Raw genomic sequence first — 15,616 nt, 5'->3', positions numbered from 1 at the left:
AGACAAATCAAAACCATAGCGCACCTACTATGACGGCTACAACAAGAACAGGAAGGGAATGTTGGTGACGATCTGGTGAAACTGGAACCCTCATTCACTTTGCTTTTTACAGTTGCTGGTTGGACTGTGAGATAGTTCAGCAGTAGAAACTAGCTGGTTGGTCCAAAATTGAAGCAGAATTATCAATTGAACCAGCAATACTTTTCTAGCTAGAGAATTGAAGCAATTGGTTCATGCCTGCTCTGGCCACACATAGTAGATTGGAACAATACATAGAAGATTAGTGTGGCCCATGCAAGAATGACATGAAAATTCCTGAAATGTTCCAGTGATTAAAAAAGAGAGGGGGTCAGAAAGATAGTCCAGAGATAAGATGAGGCTTGCCTTGCATGAGCCAACCTGTGGTCAGTCCTGCACCAGCCTGCCTCTGGGGCACCTTCCCTTGGCCACTGTCCTAGTGTCCCCTGACTTATCCGCAGACGCACCAGTGTCAAGCTTCCTGCTGCAGAAGGTCTCCTGCTCGCTTCTACTGCCTTTGGGTGTTTGTGATTCTCTTACTAAGAGTCTAAAATGTGCCTTTTGTGGGGGACGGTGGCCACACCTGCCAATGTTCAGGGCTTGCTCCTGGCTCTGCACTCAGGAATCACTCCTGGTGGGGCTCAGGGACCACATGGGGTGCTGGGACTGAACTCAGGTCAGCAGGTGCCCTGTCTGCTGTGCTGTGGCTCTGGCCCTGAGATGTTCTGACACAGACTGACCGAGGCGCAGGCTGCGGGCTGCCGCAACTGACCCCTCACAAGCCTGCTCCCTGGCTGGCACTTTGCTGAGCTGTTCCGGACAACAGTATACAATGACCAGGTGCCTGACCTCATCCAGATGGGTCTCTCTGGTTCCTTTCCTGGCTTTGGGGGTGCAGGAAGATCTTCCCTGTTCTCTTCCTCCAGGAAAGGGGACTGATGCTAATAGGACTCTGGCCTCTTGACACCCCCAGACCCACCTGCCGGCTACTTGGTGCCAAACCTCAGAGCAGCCAAGAACTCCCCGTGTAGCTGCTGCTGGAGGGAAGTGTCCCCCACCAGCCACCTGGGACAGGTGAGGAGACTGAGTCAGGGTCTCATTTGGCCAGGCACCCGGGGGACCATGGCTGGAGGCCCCTGGCCCTCCCCTCCCCCACCCAGCCCTCTGCTCTCAGCGTCGCCCTCCCTGAGGCCAGCGGGTGGCCTGCAGGACTGATCTGGGGAGCAGCTTCAAATCACAGCAGTGGGAGGCCGCAGGAGGGGCCCTCACATGCTGGGAGGACAGTCCTGTCCCTCTCCTCCGCCCTAGGTGGTCTCTGTCCTTTCTGTCAACCAGAGACCATCAGACTTGCCGTCCCTGGCCTCTCGGGGCGTCCAGACAAGGTCCTCCTGGGGTTTGGAGGAAGCGGCAGAACTCCTTGGCCCTCTCTCTGGTGGGGGAGGCTCCCCCTTTTCCCCTGTTTCAGAATCTTCCCTTACTGTGGTCCAGCTGCCACACTGCTGTGGGAGGTGGGGGGTGGGGTGGGGGTGGAAGTACTCCCTGTACTTCCAGAAGCCCCAGCACTCATGTCCACACCCCAAAGCTGATACCCAGTTAAAAATTTAACTTCCCAGGATGGGAGAAGCATGCTGAAAATAGACTATAGACCAAACATGATTGCACTCAATGCCTCTTTTGCAAACCACAACACCCAAAAGGAGAGAACAAAAGGGAATGCCCTGCCACAGAGGCAGGGTGGGATGAGGGGATGGGGCGTGGGAGAGATACTGGGATCCGTAGTGGTGGGAAATGGGCTCTGGTGGAGGGATGGGTATTTGATCTTTGTATAATTGAGAACCAAGCACAAAATTTGTAAGTCTACAACTGTATCTCGTGGTGTCTCTATCACTGTCACTGTCACTGTCCTCCCGTTGTTCATCGATTTGCTCGAGTGGGCCCAGTAACATCTCCATTGGAGACTTTGTTGTTACTGTGTTTGGCATATCGAATACGTCAGGGGGAGCTTGCCAGGCTTTGCCGTGCGGGCGAGATACTCTCGGTAGCTTGCCGGGCTCTCCGAGAGGGGCGGAGGAATCGAACTCGGGTCGGCCATGTTGGCTGCGTGCAAGGCAAACGCCCTACCACTGTGCTATCGCTCTAGCCCTACCTCATGGTGTCTCACTAATAAAAATTAAAAAAAAATTTTAACTTCTACTGTACCACCCAGTTAAAAAATCTGGACTTCCTGAACTGTACGGTCATGACATCTCCAAAATTATTGATAAAAAGCAATATAAAATAAATTATTGTGGGCCTGTTATAGGGGAAGACTTGAGGTATGGTTGAATAAATGGAGACAGCGGTGGAGGGAAGGTGACAGTGGTGGTGGGGTTGGGGTTGGATATTGAATGCCTGGAACAAATCATCATGAATAACTCTGTATTTTTTTTTCTTTTTGGGTCACATCGGTGATGCACAGGGGTTACTCCTGGTTCATGCACTCTGGAATTACTCCTGGCTGTGCTTGGGGGACCCTATGGAATGCTGGGAATCGAACCTGGTTTGGCCGCGTGCAAGGCAAACGCCCTACCCTCTGTGCTATTGCTCCAGCCCCTGAACAACTTTGTAAACCGCAGTGTTTATATGAAGTGTAGGGGGGAAATTTACACATGTAGGTCTTACCTATTCCATGTAAACTCCAAAATATATTAGTAAAATATATGAGCACAGAATTTCTTTTAAAAGTTTTATTAATGACAGGTAAGATATGATTATTGCCACAATGATATTCAAGGAAAATAAAATTTAATTTAATATCCTTTAGATTCCAGAGTTGAGGACTTGCTTACATTGAGGACTTACTTATGTAAACAAGAATAGGCATTTTATTATATTGTATTAATCAGTTTTAATTCCCTTATTAAGGTAGGTTAAAATCATATAGTAATCACACACAAAAAAGGAGAGTTGCCCCCTGGAAGCAGCTATGAGAGCATCCCAGGGCCTCAGGGGATAGCACTGCCAGGACGTGGCCATCCCTGGTCCCCACAGATCCACAGGGAGAAGGAAAAGGGGTCACAGCAAGGGAAATGCGACACAGCCTCCTGCCGTTTGCTCCCACTCCCCTCTGCCCTCCTTCCTTCCCTCCCTTCCTCTCCCTCCTTCCCTTCTTCTCTCCATCCCCCCTCCCTCTTTTGCTCTCCCTCCCTCCCTACCTCTCTCCCCCACCCCCCTCTCTCTTCTGGGCATTTGAGGGTAGCCCCTGACAGTGCAGGCATGGAAACCAGGCTTCCTGCTTGCAAGCATGTGCTCAGGGGTTGTAGTGGGTAGAACATTCGCCTTGCACGAAGATGACCCGAGTTTGATCCCTAATACCCCAAGGCCACCACGAGTGATCACTGAACACAGAGCCAGGAGTAAGCCTGAATTCTGTTTTTACGAACCATCCAGAGCCGTTGAATCCACAGGAATAGGAGGCAGCCTGTGATTGCCGTGCGCTAGGAGGAAGGGAGGTGCAGTGACAGTAGATGAGTCAGGGGTTCCTGCGTGGGGCCGTGGGTGTCATATGTGGAACCAAGCAGTGAGGCCTGCCACTGAGAATGTGGTGAATGCCACTGGACTGTCCCTTAGAGCTGATTACAACAGTGCGTCTAGGATGTATTTCACCACAATCAAAGCTACCACACTAAATCAGATTGTGTGGGATTAAAGCCCCCCGCTAGGGCTGGGGAGAGAACGTGCCAAGTGAAGCATGTGCCTGGGGTGTGGAGACCCAGGTCCATTCCCAACACTGTGACATCCCTGAGCAGCCCTGGGTTGTCCCTGGTGGCTCCAGCACTACTGGGCCCAAGAAACAAGGCCTGAGGATCTCTGGGAGCAGAGACACCCCAAATAAAAATAAAATCCTTTCTTGGCTCCCCAAATGTCTCACAAGTAACCCGAATTCCCGAGTGGAACCGTGGACTGCCCCTGGTGGGCTGTCGTCACCCTCTCTTGTCCTCTGTGAACCCCCCAGGCTTTACCTGGCCCGGCCCCTTCCTGCGTCCATGAGGCCACTCCCCTTTCCTTGGCACAAGGATCCACGGCTGTCCCCTGGCCTCTAGCACCAAGCTTGCTCTTGTCCAAGCTGGAAGTGAGTGTGCCTATTTATAACCAAGCTGCCAATTCTCTTTCTTTGGAGAGAAGGTCAGGAAGGGGTTTTGTCTGCATCTCTGCTGCTGGGACACAGCGGGGCTCTCTGCCCATCAGCAGTGCCCACACTCCAGTCCCCACTCCTTTCTTCTTGGGCAGTGCTGCTGCCTGGTGCTCACAAGCACTCAGTCCACAGCCTCCCCTGAACAGCAAAGTTTTCTGTTCTTATATCTGAAAGGCAAAAACTCCTCTATTAACATAATTGTGCCCCTATTACAGTCTCTAGAAAGTTGGGTTGGAGAGATAATACAGGGGTAGGGCACTTGCCTTGCATGCAACAGACCCCATCTTGTCTAGCATCCCATATGGTCCTCTAAGCACTGCCAGGAGTGATCTCTATGCAGAGTAAGGAGTAAGCTCTGAGCATGGCCAGGTGTGGCCCCAAAATTAAAAAAAAAAATAAAGGCAGTTCTTTAAATCTGCTCAGTGGTTACTCCTGCCTCTGCACTCAGGAATTACTCCTGGTGGTGCTTGGGGTACTGTGGGGTATCATAAGTGATGCTGGGGATCAAAACTGTGTTGGCCATGTGCAAGGCAAATGCCCTACCTGCTGTACTATCTATTGCTTCAGCACCATATTTCTCCATGAAGCATGCACACACACACATATGCACACACATACATACATATACATGCATATACATACATACACACATAGACACACACACACAAACACACATATTGTTGCTGTTGCTGAGAGCTTGTTAGACTGAGGTCCAAATAAGTCCGTGTTGTAAGTGGCTGAGTTCACAGCGTTGGGGCCCAACAGTTGACCCTACACGGTATCCCAGCCTGAACTTTGGTGCTTGTCTTTCGTTGCTCCTCTGTCACTAGGACTTCCCAAGAGGGGTGCTTAGGCCCAGTGCTTGCCTTGGAGTCAGGTTCTACTGATTTTTTAAAAAAATATTTGTCTATTTTTCGGTGCGGGGCCACACCTGATGGTAGTCAGGGCTTACTCCTGGGTCTGTGCTCAGGGATCGGGGCTGTTGAGGCTTGAACCCAGGTCAGCAGTGTGCGAGGCATGTGCCCTCCCCATTGTACTATCGCTTACCCTGGAACTACTGAGTTTTTAAAATGTCGTTCGAGGCACAGCCATTTACAACGCTGGCAGTGATAGGGGTCTGTGCATGAATGGTCCGTCCAGTACCACGCCCTCTCTCAGAGAGTCTGTTGATTTAGAGACTCGGTGGCAGGGTTCTCCCATCAGGAGGTGCTGGGTGCCCGGTTGGGCGGCCTTTGATGTCAGCAACTACTGGCCTCGGACCCTTGCGAGTCCCACCAAACAAACAGAATGATTGTTATAAATTGAAAGTGGAGTAAGGGATGTCTGAGTAATTGCTTAAAAAATTGAAAGATGTGTGTATTTTTGGTTTATTTGGGAGCCACACCTGAAGGTGCTCCTGGCTCTGTGCTCACTCAAGTGTTGACTGGATGGATAGCGGGGTGCTGGCGATTGAATCTGGGTTGCAACATGGAAAGCATTCACTCGACCCATTGAGATGTCTCCCCAGCCCCACAGGAGTCATTTTAACAAACAAGATGGCTGGAGGTAGAGGGCTGCTTTGGCCTTTCGACAGTATCATCAGAACTCAGGCATGACCCTCCTCAGTTCATTGTTTCTGTCCTCAAAGTCACCTTAGTCCTGAATGGCTGCTGGAACACAGCCCTTTCATCTGTATTACAGGCAAGAAGGAAACAGCACAAAGGCCTGACCCCTCACTGAGTTGGCTCTGTGTCTAGATGGTCTTTATTGGTCTCTGTCAGTCTTCCAGCTTCCTCCTCATTGTCCCCCCCCCCCACCACCACCACCACCACCAAGGAGCCTGGAAAGTGAAGTTTTCCGTGAGAGCTGGCAGAGGGAGGGAGAGGCCTTTCCCAGCCTGGCAGTTTCCCTCGGATGGTGTCTTCCAGGACACAGTCCTCTCGACCCTCTGATGGGAGTCACCGAGACTCTGAGAGTCATCTAATCGTGGCCTGTTTGGCAAAGGATGCAGACTCAGAGAACCACATCACAGGCAAGGGTTCAAAACCAGGTGTCCTGGGCTTGTGGTCACTATCCTTCTGGGGCTGGCCTGGGCAGGCCCCTGCGTACCTCTGGGTGAGATCTGAGAGGCCAGTGGCCACACTCACTCTGCAGGCTGAGTGCTCTGGGGCTGACAACACAGGTGCTGGGCAGAGTTGGCCTGGCTGGAACTCTTGGTCCACTTTTGATGTGATAGGGCTGCCAAGACATCATTCTCACAAGCTTCCATGCCCTCTTCTACTAAGCAGGCAGCATAAGCCTGACACTTGGGCATTGAGGACACTCAGTGATGCTCAGCGGTTCCTCCTGGCTTTACACTCAGGAATCACTCCTGGCGGGCTTGGGGAACCATATGAGATTGAACCCTGGCCGGCCGCATGCAAGGCAAGCGCCCTACCCACTGTACTATCACTCCGCCCCACGAGTGCTTGTTTTGTGCAAGGCCCTATGCTGAGTACTGGCCATGTGCCCTCAGTCCAGTTTTCCCAGCAAGCCCGTGAGACAGGGACTGCTACCATGAGCTCATTTTGCAGATGGGGAAACTGAGAGAAGGAGTTTAAGTGCAGTTCATGAGTGACCACTTTGGGGAAGAAACCTGATCTGACTACATTCTGGACACAGTCACACACCTCTCTGAGAGCTGCAGTGTAACTACCTGCTTCCTGGGGCGGCCTGCGGTTCCCAGACCCTGAGACCTGTGGCATGCTCTGTTCCTGGCACATGGCAGGCACTCACCACGTGTGGGTCGCAACAACCCTGATCCTATGGCCTGGCTGCTGCCTCGGTTTCCCACATTTGACTAAAAGCCTAGGAACACATCCTCCTTCCTCTGGCTATTTTCAGTCCCCTTTGCTTAGAATCCTGTGTTCTTGTGTGACCCTCTGTGGTTATTTGCAGTCACCCGGGAAGGCCAGGGCGGGGAGAAGGTTGCTTCTAGATAGTGCGGTTTGTTTCGTGCAAACTACAGAGCTGGGAGAGTGACTCAGTCTCTCTGGCCACCTCCCTCTGGATTCCAGCTACTCCAGGGCCACCTGGAGGGGTGAGGCAGCCTCCAGGAAGCACTCAGAAGTGGAGGGGAGGAGGTGGCCCTATTCTCTCAGAGCCTGAGGGGGGAACAGGGCAAAGGATCAGTCTGGCTACCTTGGCAGGAGAAAGGGGGTTGCTGGCAGCGACCTCCAGTGAGGCACAGAGTCAAGTCAGATGGCCTAGTTCTCTTTTGGGGCCACACCTGCAGTACTTGGGGCTCTTCCTGGCATGGTGGGGTCCAGGCAGTGCTGGCTGTCCGGCCCTGTCAGTCATCCCTGGCCCCGTCAACACATTTCTGATTACCTTTCCCCTAACTAGATGCTCCTTTTCCTTCACTGTTCTGAGCTGTCGGGCTGGAGTGATAGCGGGTAGGGCATTTGCCTTGCACGCAGTCAACATGGCCAAGCCAGGTTCGATTCCTCCGCCCCTCTCGGAGAGCCCGGCCCGGCAAATTACCGAGAGTATCTCGCCCTCACGGCAAAGCCTGGCGAGCTACCTGTGATATATTCAATATGCCAAACACAGTAACAATTGTCACAATGGAGACGTTACTGGGCCCACTCGAGCAAATCGATGAACAATGGGAGGACAGTGACAGTGTTTATATAGGTGCCGGGGACTGAATCCAAACACATACAAGGCTTGCACTTGTGCTGCATCTTTGGCCTGAAATCCCTTTATTTTGAAGAATCTCATTAGGGACAGGGGGATAGCTGGGAAGGGCAGCCTGGTTCCGTCCCAGCATGTGCGGGCCCCTAAGCAGCGCCAGGACCAATGTTTTAGCACCACTGGGTGTGGCCCCCAACCAAAACAAACAAACAAAAATTGAAGTAAGAGCCAGCACGATGACTCAAAGGACCGGAATGCTGGAGGCTGGGATTGATCCCTGATACTGCCTGTCCTTCGGGCACTGAGCTTTGAGTAGCCCCTTGAGGACCCGTAAGCCAAAACTAAGCAAAAACCAAGGTTTCTGGAGCTTAAGAGAGTCTAGCGACCCCAGTTACATCTCCAGCACTATATGTGGTCCCTATGTACTGCCAGGATGACCCTTGAGCACAGAAGTAGGAGTAGCCCTTGAGCCTGGCCAGGTATGACCCAGCCACCCCCACCACTAATAAAATAACACAAGCTACTATAGCTGATAACCCCTGAGTCTTCTGTAACAACACAGTGAAGATTTGTTTCTTTTTTTTTTTTTTTTGGCTTTTTGGGTCACACCCGGCACAGAACCAGGAATGAGCCCTGAGCACAGCTGGTGTGATTCCCAAATAAAAGAAAATGCTTTCCAAGCACCTGAATCTTCCCACAATAAAAACCCGAGAATGGGGCCACATCAATAATAGTACAGTGGGTAGGCCTTGTATGAAGTCGACCTGGGTTCGACCCCTGGCATCTCACATTATTCCCTGAGCTTGCCAGGAATGATTCCTGGGTGCAGAGTTAGGAGTAATCCCCAAACATCACTAGGTGTGATCCCAACACCCAAAATAAGTAAGTGAACATTTAAGCATGAGGTGGCTGGTGAGATGGCAAAGCAGATAAGGTACTTGCTTTCAACACATTAACCCAGGGTTGATCCACAAAATCCCATAGAAGACCCCCAGGAAACCCTGAGCACCATGAAGTATGGCCCAAAAACAAAACACCATCCTGAGCATGAATGTTCTCCTCCCTGGTCGAAGGGGTGCTCCCTTATACCCTTTGTCCCCCCCACCCTAAACACACACATGCACACATATACACATATCTACACAGACATGTATTTCCACCTAGAGTTATATTTATTTATTTGTTTTCTTTTTGGGTCACACCCAGCTATGCACAGGGGTTACTCCTGGCTCTGCACTCAGGAATTACTCCTGGTGGTGCTTGGGAGACCATATGGGATGCTGGGAATCGAACCCTGGTTGGCTGCGTGCAAGGCAAACGCCCTACCCGCTGTGCTATCGCTCCAGCCCCCTCCACCTAGAGTTTTAAAAAGTGTTTTGAGACCTTGGAGCTATTACTGCTTGGGCCAGATTGGTTGTGAGCTGTCCAAATCATTGTGGACTGTCTAGTAGCAGCGCTGATCCTCACTCATGAATATTCATAGTATTCCTAAATTGTGACCATCAAAACGTCTCCAGATGTCCCCATGTCTCCATGTCCCGGGATGTATGTAAATGGCATGAATCATCCCTGACTGAGAATTGGTGCACTGATGAATGCCAAAACATCAGACACAGTGACTGCAATGGATGGGCTGAGGGACCAGGAGGGCCTGCACTGTGCTCCTGGTGTATCCATGGCAGCCAAAATAAGACAGGGTTGCACGTGTGGGGGGCTGGAGACATGGCAGTAGAGTAATTGTCTTGCACGTGTGAGACCCTGAGTTTGATTCCTGATGCCACTAAATAAGTACACTAATTAAATAAAAACACAATAGTAATTAATTTCCCAAAATGTTATTATTAAATCAACCAACTGATGAGCTCAATGTGATAATGAGGTCTCTGGTGTGGGGTCAGAGAACTCGAAGGCCCTGATGGGGCAGCTCTGCTCAGTGGATAGGGGGTTGTCAAGGACAAGATACATCAAAGAGGCTGTGAAGTGTCCCAGGAGTTTGCCAAGAGGGTGAGGGGTGCTCAGGGTCTTGGACGGGTTTTGCAAAGGCCCAGAGACATGAGGCATCTCTCTGCTGTCTGATAGTGTCAGCAGCAGGCGGGATGGACATAACTGGACAGAGGGGATACAGGGAACATACCTCCTCCAGGAGTCTCCCTTCAAGCTGAGTTTGGCTCCCCTCCTGCCCTACGGTCTCACCGTACTGCTGGTAATGACTTGTTTCCTGCTCAAGGCCCTGTCCTTTGTCCCATGATTTCCCAGTACCTTGAACAGAGTAGGTGCCAGAAAGTTGAATAAATAAATGAGCCCATCAAGAAATTAATGAGCCAGGGAATGGTTCAGTAGAGAGAGTTCATGCCCAGCTCTGGCGAGGCACTGCATGGCCCCCCGAGAGAAGCCTGGTGTGCCCAAGCAATACCCCTATAAAAAATTAACAAAGCAGAGAACGGAGCCGACACCGAGCAGTGCTCAGGGGTTACTCTTGACTCTGTACTCAGAAATTAGTCCTGGCGATGGAGCTGGAGCAATAGTACAGCAGGTAGGGCATTTGCCTTGCACGTAGCTAACCCAGGCTCAATCTCGGGCATCTCATATGGTCCCCTGAGCACCGCCAGGAGTAACCCCTGAGCACTGGTGGGTGTGGTCCCAAAATAAAAAAAATTTAAAAAGACAAGAAAGAAAAGAAAAAAAATTACTTGGTTGAACCCAGGTCAGCCACATACAAAGCAAACGCCTTAACCACTGTACTATCTCTATGGCCCCAACAGTTCACTTCTTTCACCTTTGTAAGAAAGTCAACCTGATTAGTGATTAGGCTTTGCTGTTACAGAAGCTTCTCCCTTATGACACGACATCCTCAGTACAGCTCATTCTTTGAAGGATAGGAGTCATGTCGTTAACTGGCATATCTTGTGTACTAGCAAATGTTAACACCAGGGCCTTTCATCAATCTCAGTCTGTTTTGTCCTAGAAATTCCTGCCATGCATACATTTTCTGATGAGACAATCAATAGAGGATTGATTAACTATAGACCTTAGCGCATCTCTTTAAGTTGCTGCAGAGACTAGTACAGAGGCCAGGGCTCTTGTCTTGCATACTGCTGACCTGGGTTTGATCCCCAACTTCCCATATAGTCAGCCAAGTCCCACAGAGTATAACTTGAGCACAGCCAGGTGTGACCCCCAAAACAAAAACAAACAAACAAATGTTGCAGAGACTTAGAATAATTTACTATTGGAGGGGGCTACACCTGCCAATGCACAGAGTTATTGCTGGTTCTGCACTCAAGAATTACTCTTGGCGATGTTTGGCAGATCATCTGGAATGCCAGGGATCGAACCCGGGTTGGCCACGTGCAAGGCAAATGCCCTTCCCGGTGTACTATCAGATCACTACTAAAAGCAAATCACTCTAGGGGCCAGCTCTCTGGGGCACTCCAAACTCTATGCTCTTAGCCCCTAGACTGATTTGCTTTTAGTAGTAATCATATTGCAGTTGGTTTTATGATTTTAATGACTAATATGGCTCCATATCAAAATCTAAACATACTCCTTACAACAGATCTCTAATATCTGAGAAAAATAAGGAAAGAAAAGGAGGGAGGAAGGGAAGGAGGGAGGGAAGGAGAGAGGGAGGCAGGCAAGCAGGCAAGCTCCTCAGGGGAGGACTGATTGGGGTCTGGGCAGCAGGGAGTCCTGTGAGAGGCAGGAGACTGTCTCGACCATGCAGGAGAGCGTGATGAGGCGCAAGTAGAGCTATGTCAGGGGACTCATCATGGCAAAGGATGAGTTTGAGGGGAAGAGAGAGGGAGGAGCCAGGGTGCAGAAGGTCAGACTAGAGTAGGGGGCTGCCTAGAAGATCCCCTAGAGAGGAGCCAAGCAGTGGAAGGAGCTTGGAGTCTGAAAGAGATTTCCAGTGAGAAATGCAAAATTAGGAGTCCTTCTGCAGTGATTGGAAGCAAAACCTTGTGATTTTCTTTCTAAGCCAGTGGAAGCTATTTTTGCATACACGGAACTAGCTTTAATGGTTTGAAAGCAGATCTTTTCTGGAAAAAAAAAACCATCTTTTTTGATCACACCTGGGGTTGCTCGGGGCTCCTGGCTCTGTTCTGATGATTCTAGGGGGCCAGGGTGGGGTGGGGGGTGTGGGGAAGGGAGCATATGTGGTACCAGGAATTAAACAGGGTCAGCTGATGAAACGTTAGCTCCTTAACCCCCGTACTATCTATCTCTCCAGCCCTTCCATTTCTTCATTTTCTATTTTAAGAAACATTTTTATTTAGGAGACCAGGGATGTATTCAGTGATAGCTGCTTGGATGTGTGAGGCGCTGGGTTCAATCCCTGCCTCAGTGTGATTCTCTGAACACCCTGGGATGTCCCCTGAACACCAAAGTAAGGTCAGCCCCTTATCATAGCCAGGTGTGGAAAGTAGGAAGAGAGAGAAAGGGAAAAGGGGGGGGGGAGAGAGAGAGAGAGAGAGAGAGAGAGAGAGAGAGAGAGAGAGAGAGATGAACAGATTCTCATGCAGACACAGATTTCCTGCTGGATAATGAGGCTGAGACCTGTTGAGGGGTGCAGAGCTGCCTGGCCCCCTGACTCAGAGTCCCCCTCGGATTATCCCTGGACTCATCCTAAATTCAGTTTGCAGCCTACTGCTGGGGGTGCTGGCTCACCTGTGGGGGTTTTATGCTTTCCATGTCAGGGTACATGACTTCTCTCCCCCTCGGGGAGCATGAGGGAGGCAGGGCTGTCAGCATTTACGAGGACATATCATCCGAGCGGCAGGGGCTCTGGCAAGGGGCTGATCAGATAGGTCACCCACACTGGTGGGGTCTGCGCGGGGCTCCCGAACTCTAGGCAGCTCATTAATCCACAAACCGCACAGCAGCAGCAGCAACTGCCAGGAGAGCCAGCGGGAAGAATGGAGCAGCCAGGGTCCCCCCCCCCCCCCACCCTCAAGGTGATCAAGACCTCAGCTCCCGGGACAGGCAGCTCCTACTAATGGGGCTCCTCAGGATCAGAGAGGGCTTCAGCCAAGCCCACCCGGGTGCAGGACACCTGCACGTCAGCGTCACAAGAGACAGGAGAGACCAAGGAATGACCCTGCTCACTGCAGCCCATGGCAGCCAGGGCCTCCAAGGTGGGCTCTGTTAGCTCTGCTCGATCTTCAAGGATAAACCCGCTGCTGGGCATCACCGTGTGGGGCTCGTGAGCTTTCGGAAGTGCTCAAGACTCGAGTGTCTGCTACTTACTCTGAAGTGGTGCATCAGAAGAATCACCTACAAGCAGATCAAGCAGATGCTGGGAATAATAATAGGTAAGTCTGGGTGAAGGGCATACTGGTTTTTGCTGTATAATTCTTGCAATATTTTTGTGGGTTGGAAAATTTTGGTTTGTTTTTTTGCCTATACCTGGTGCTGTTCAGGGGTTTGTCCTGGCTTTGCACTCAGGAATCACTCCTGGTGCTGCTCAAGGACCAGAGATTGAGCCAGGGTCGGCCGCGTGCAAGGCAAGCGCCCTGCCCCCTGTAGCATCTCTCCAGCCCTGGGAAAATTTTCAACAACCTCAGATTTCCCTCCTATATCCTCCTTGCCTTTGTTGTGGTGGTGGAGGTGACACAGTCACACATCTGGTTGTGTTGTGTTTCGAGTCATGCTGCTCACACAGCTGGCCACAGTGCTTACTAGGGCACGCACTCTTGGGTGGGCTCACAATGCATGGCCACGACACTCCCCTGGAGTCCTTGTGGTACTTTCATGTGTGCCTGCCAGTGGCTGTACTCACAGGCGTGGTGCTCACACATCCTAGTTGTGATGCTTGCCGGGGCCTCTCTCCTTCCTCTGATGCTCATGTATATGCCTGACTAAGACTAAGAAAGTGCTCACAGCACAGGGATGGCAGACAGCAGAGCTGTTGGGAATGAAGTTGGTGCAGGGGAAGACCAGGGATTTGAACTCAGGACTATATGTTTCCTAGACACTAGGTCACTTGACTCTTTCTCTGAGCTCTAGAGGTCACGGTCACCATCCTCCCGTTATTCATCGATTTGCTCGAGAGGGCCCAGTAATGTCTCCATCATGAGACTTGTTGTTGCTGTGTTTGGCATATTAAATACGTCACGGGTAGCTTGCCAGGCTTTGCTGTGTGGGCAAGATACTCTCGGTAGCTGGCCGGGCTCTCCGAGAGGGGCAGAGGAATCGAACTCGGGTTGGCCATGTTGGCTGCGTGCAAGGCAAACACCCTACCGCTGTGCTATCGCTCCAGAGCTCTAGAAGTGTGTGTGTGTGTGTTTTTTTAAAGAGTTGTTTTGTTTTCTTTAGAGCAAGAGAGATAGTACAGGGGTTAAGGAACTTGCTGTACATATAGCTGACCCTGGTTGGATTCCTGACACATGGTCCCCTGCAACTCCTACGAACAGAGCTGGCATTAGCCCCCCAGAAGAGCCAGGTGTGATCCTAATCCCCTTTATTTTTTTGGTTTGTGCACTTCACCCATGATGCTAAGGGTTTACTATGGTTCTGTGCTTAGGGAATCATTTCTGACGGGAATCAGAGGACTATATGCAGTGCTGGGAATTGAACTCTGCTTGACTGCATACAAGGAAATGCCTGTCCCTGCTCGCTCTGCACTCAAGGATCCCTCCTGGAGGGGCTCAGAGACCATTCCAGGTCAGAAGAAGTCAAGGCAGTGCTCTCCCTGCTGTACTCTCTCCAGACCAGAAAGCACTATTCTATTTTTTCATTTCTTTGTTTTTGGTGGGTTGGAGCGATAGCACAGTGGGTAGGGCGTTTGCCTTGCACATGGCTGACCTGGCCGACCCAGGTTCGATTCCTCTGTCCCTCTTGGAGAGCCCGGCAAGCTACTGAGAGTATCTCGCCCATACAGCAAAGCCTGGCAAGCTCCCCATGATGTATTCGATATGCCAAACACAGTAACAAGTGTCACAGTGGAGATGTTACTGGGCCCGCTAGAGCAAATCGATGAACAATGGGAGGACAGTGACTGTTTTTGGCACTGTAGCACTGTCCTCCCATTGTTCATTGATTTGCTCAAGAGGGCACCAGTAACATCTCCATTGTGAGGCTTGTTGTTACTGTTTTTGGCGTATCGAATATGCCACGGGTAGTTTGCCAGGCTCTGCCGTGTGGACGGGATACTCTCGGTAACTTGCTGCGCTCTCCGAGAGGGACAAAGGAATTGAACCTGGGTCAGCCATGTGCAAGGCTAACGCTCTACCTGCTGTGCTATTGCTCCAGCCCATGGTTTTTGGCAAAAACCCAATAATGCTACTCCTGGCTCTGCACTCAGAAATCACTCCTGGAGGGACTTGGAGGACCATAAGAGATGTCGGGGATTATACCTAAGTCAGCTGCATGCAAGACAAGCACCTGCCCACTCTACTATCCCTTTACTATCATGTGTGTGCCGTGAGGGTCAATGGTGGAGGTGTCACCCAATCTGTAGCCCCAGTGGTGATTGTTCTGGCCCAGTTCTCTCTGCCCCCCTCCACTGTGCTCCTCAGCAATAGCTGTTCCACTGGGTCCTAAAGACCCACTTTTTTTTTTCTTTTTGGATCACACCCAACATTGCACAGGGGTTACTCCTGGCTCTGCATTCAGAAATTATTTCTGGCAGTGCTCAGGGGACCATATGGGATGCTGGGAATCGAACCCATGTCGGCTGCGTCCAAGGCAAGCGCCCTACCCACTGTGCTATTGCTCCAGCACCCAAAGACCCACTTTTACATCAAAGAAACCTCTCTAAGACAAGATAAA

General features: G+C 51.0%; 1 non-coding gene across 1 annotated transcript; it reads left to right on the top strand.

The window, feature by feature from the left end:
* The first annotated feature begins 233 nt into the window (after nucleotides 1-233).
* On the top strand, nucleotides 234-335 carry LOC130044547 (U6 spliceosomal RNA). Its single transcript, XR_008795410.1, has one exon. It is a non-coding gene; the product is annotated as a U6 spliceosomal RNA (small nuclear RNA).
* Nucleotides 336-15,616: the final 15,281 nt, after the last annotated feature.

Source organism: Sorex fumeus, unplaced genomic scaffold (assembly GCF_029834395.1).
Source record: "Sorex fumeus unplaced genomic scaffold, SorFum_2.1 ptg000122l, whole genome shotgun sequence".
NCBI lineage: Eukaryota > Metazoa > Chordata > Mammalia > Eulipotyphla > Soricidae > Sorex > Sorex fumeus.
This window is presented reverse-complemented; position numbering and strand designations above follow the sequence as displayed.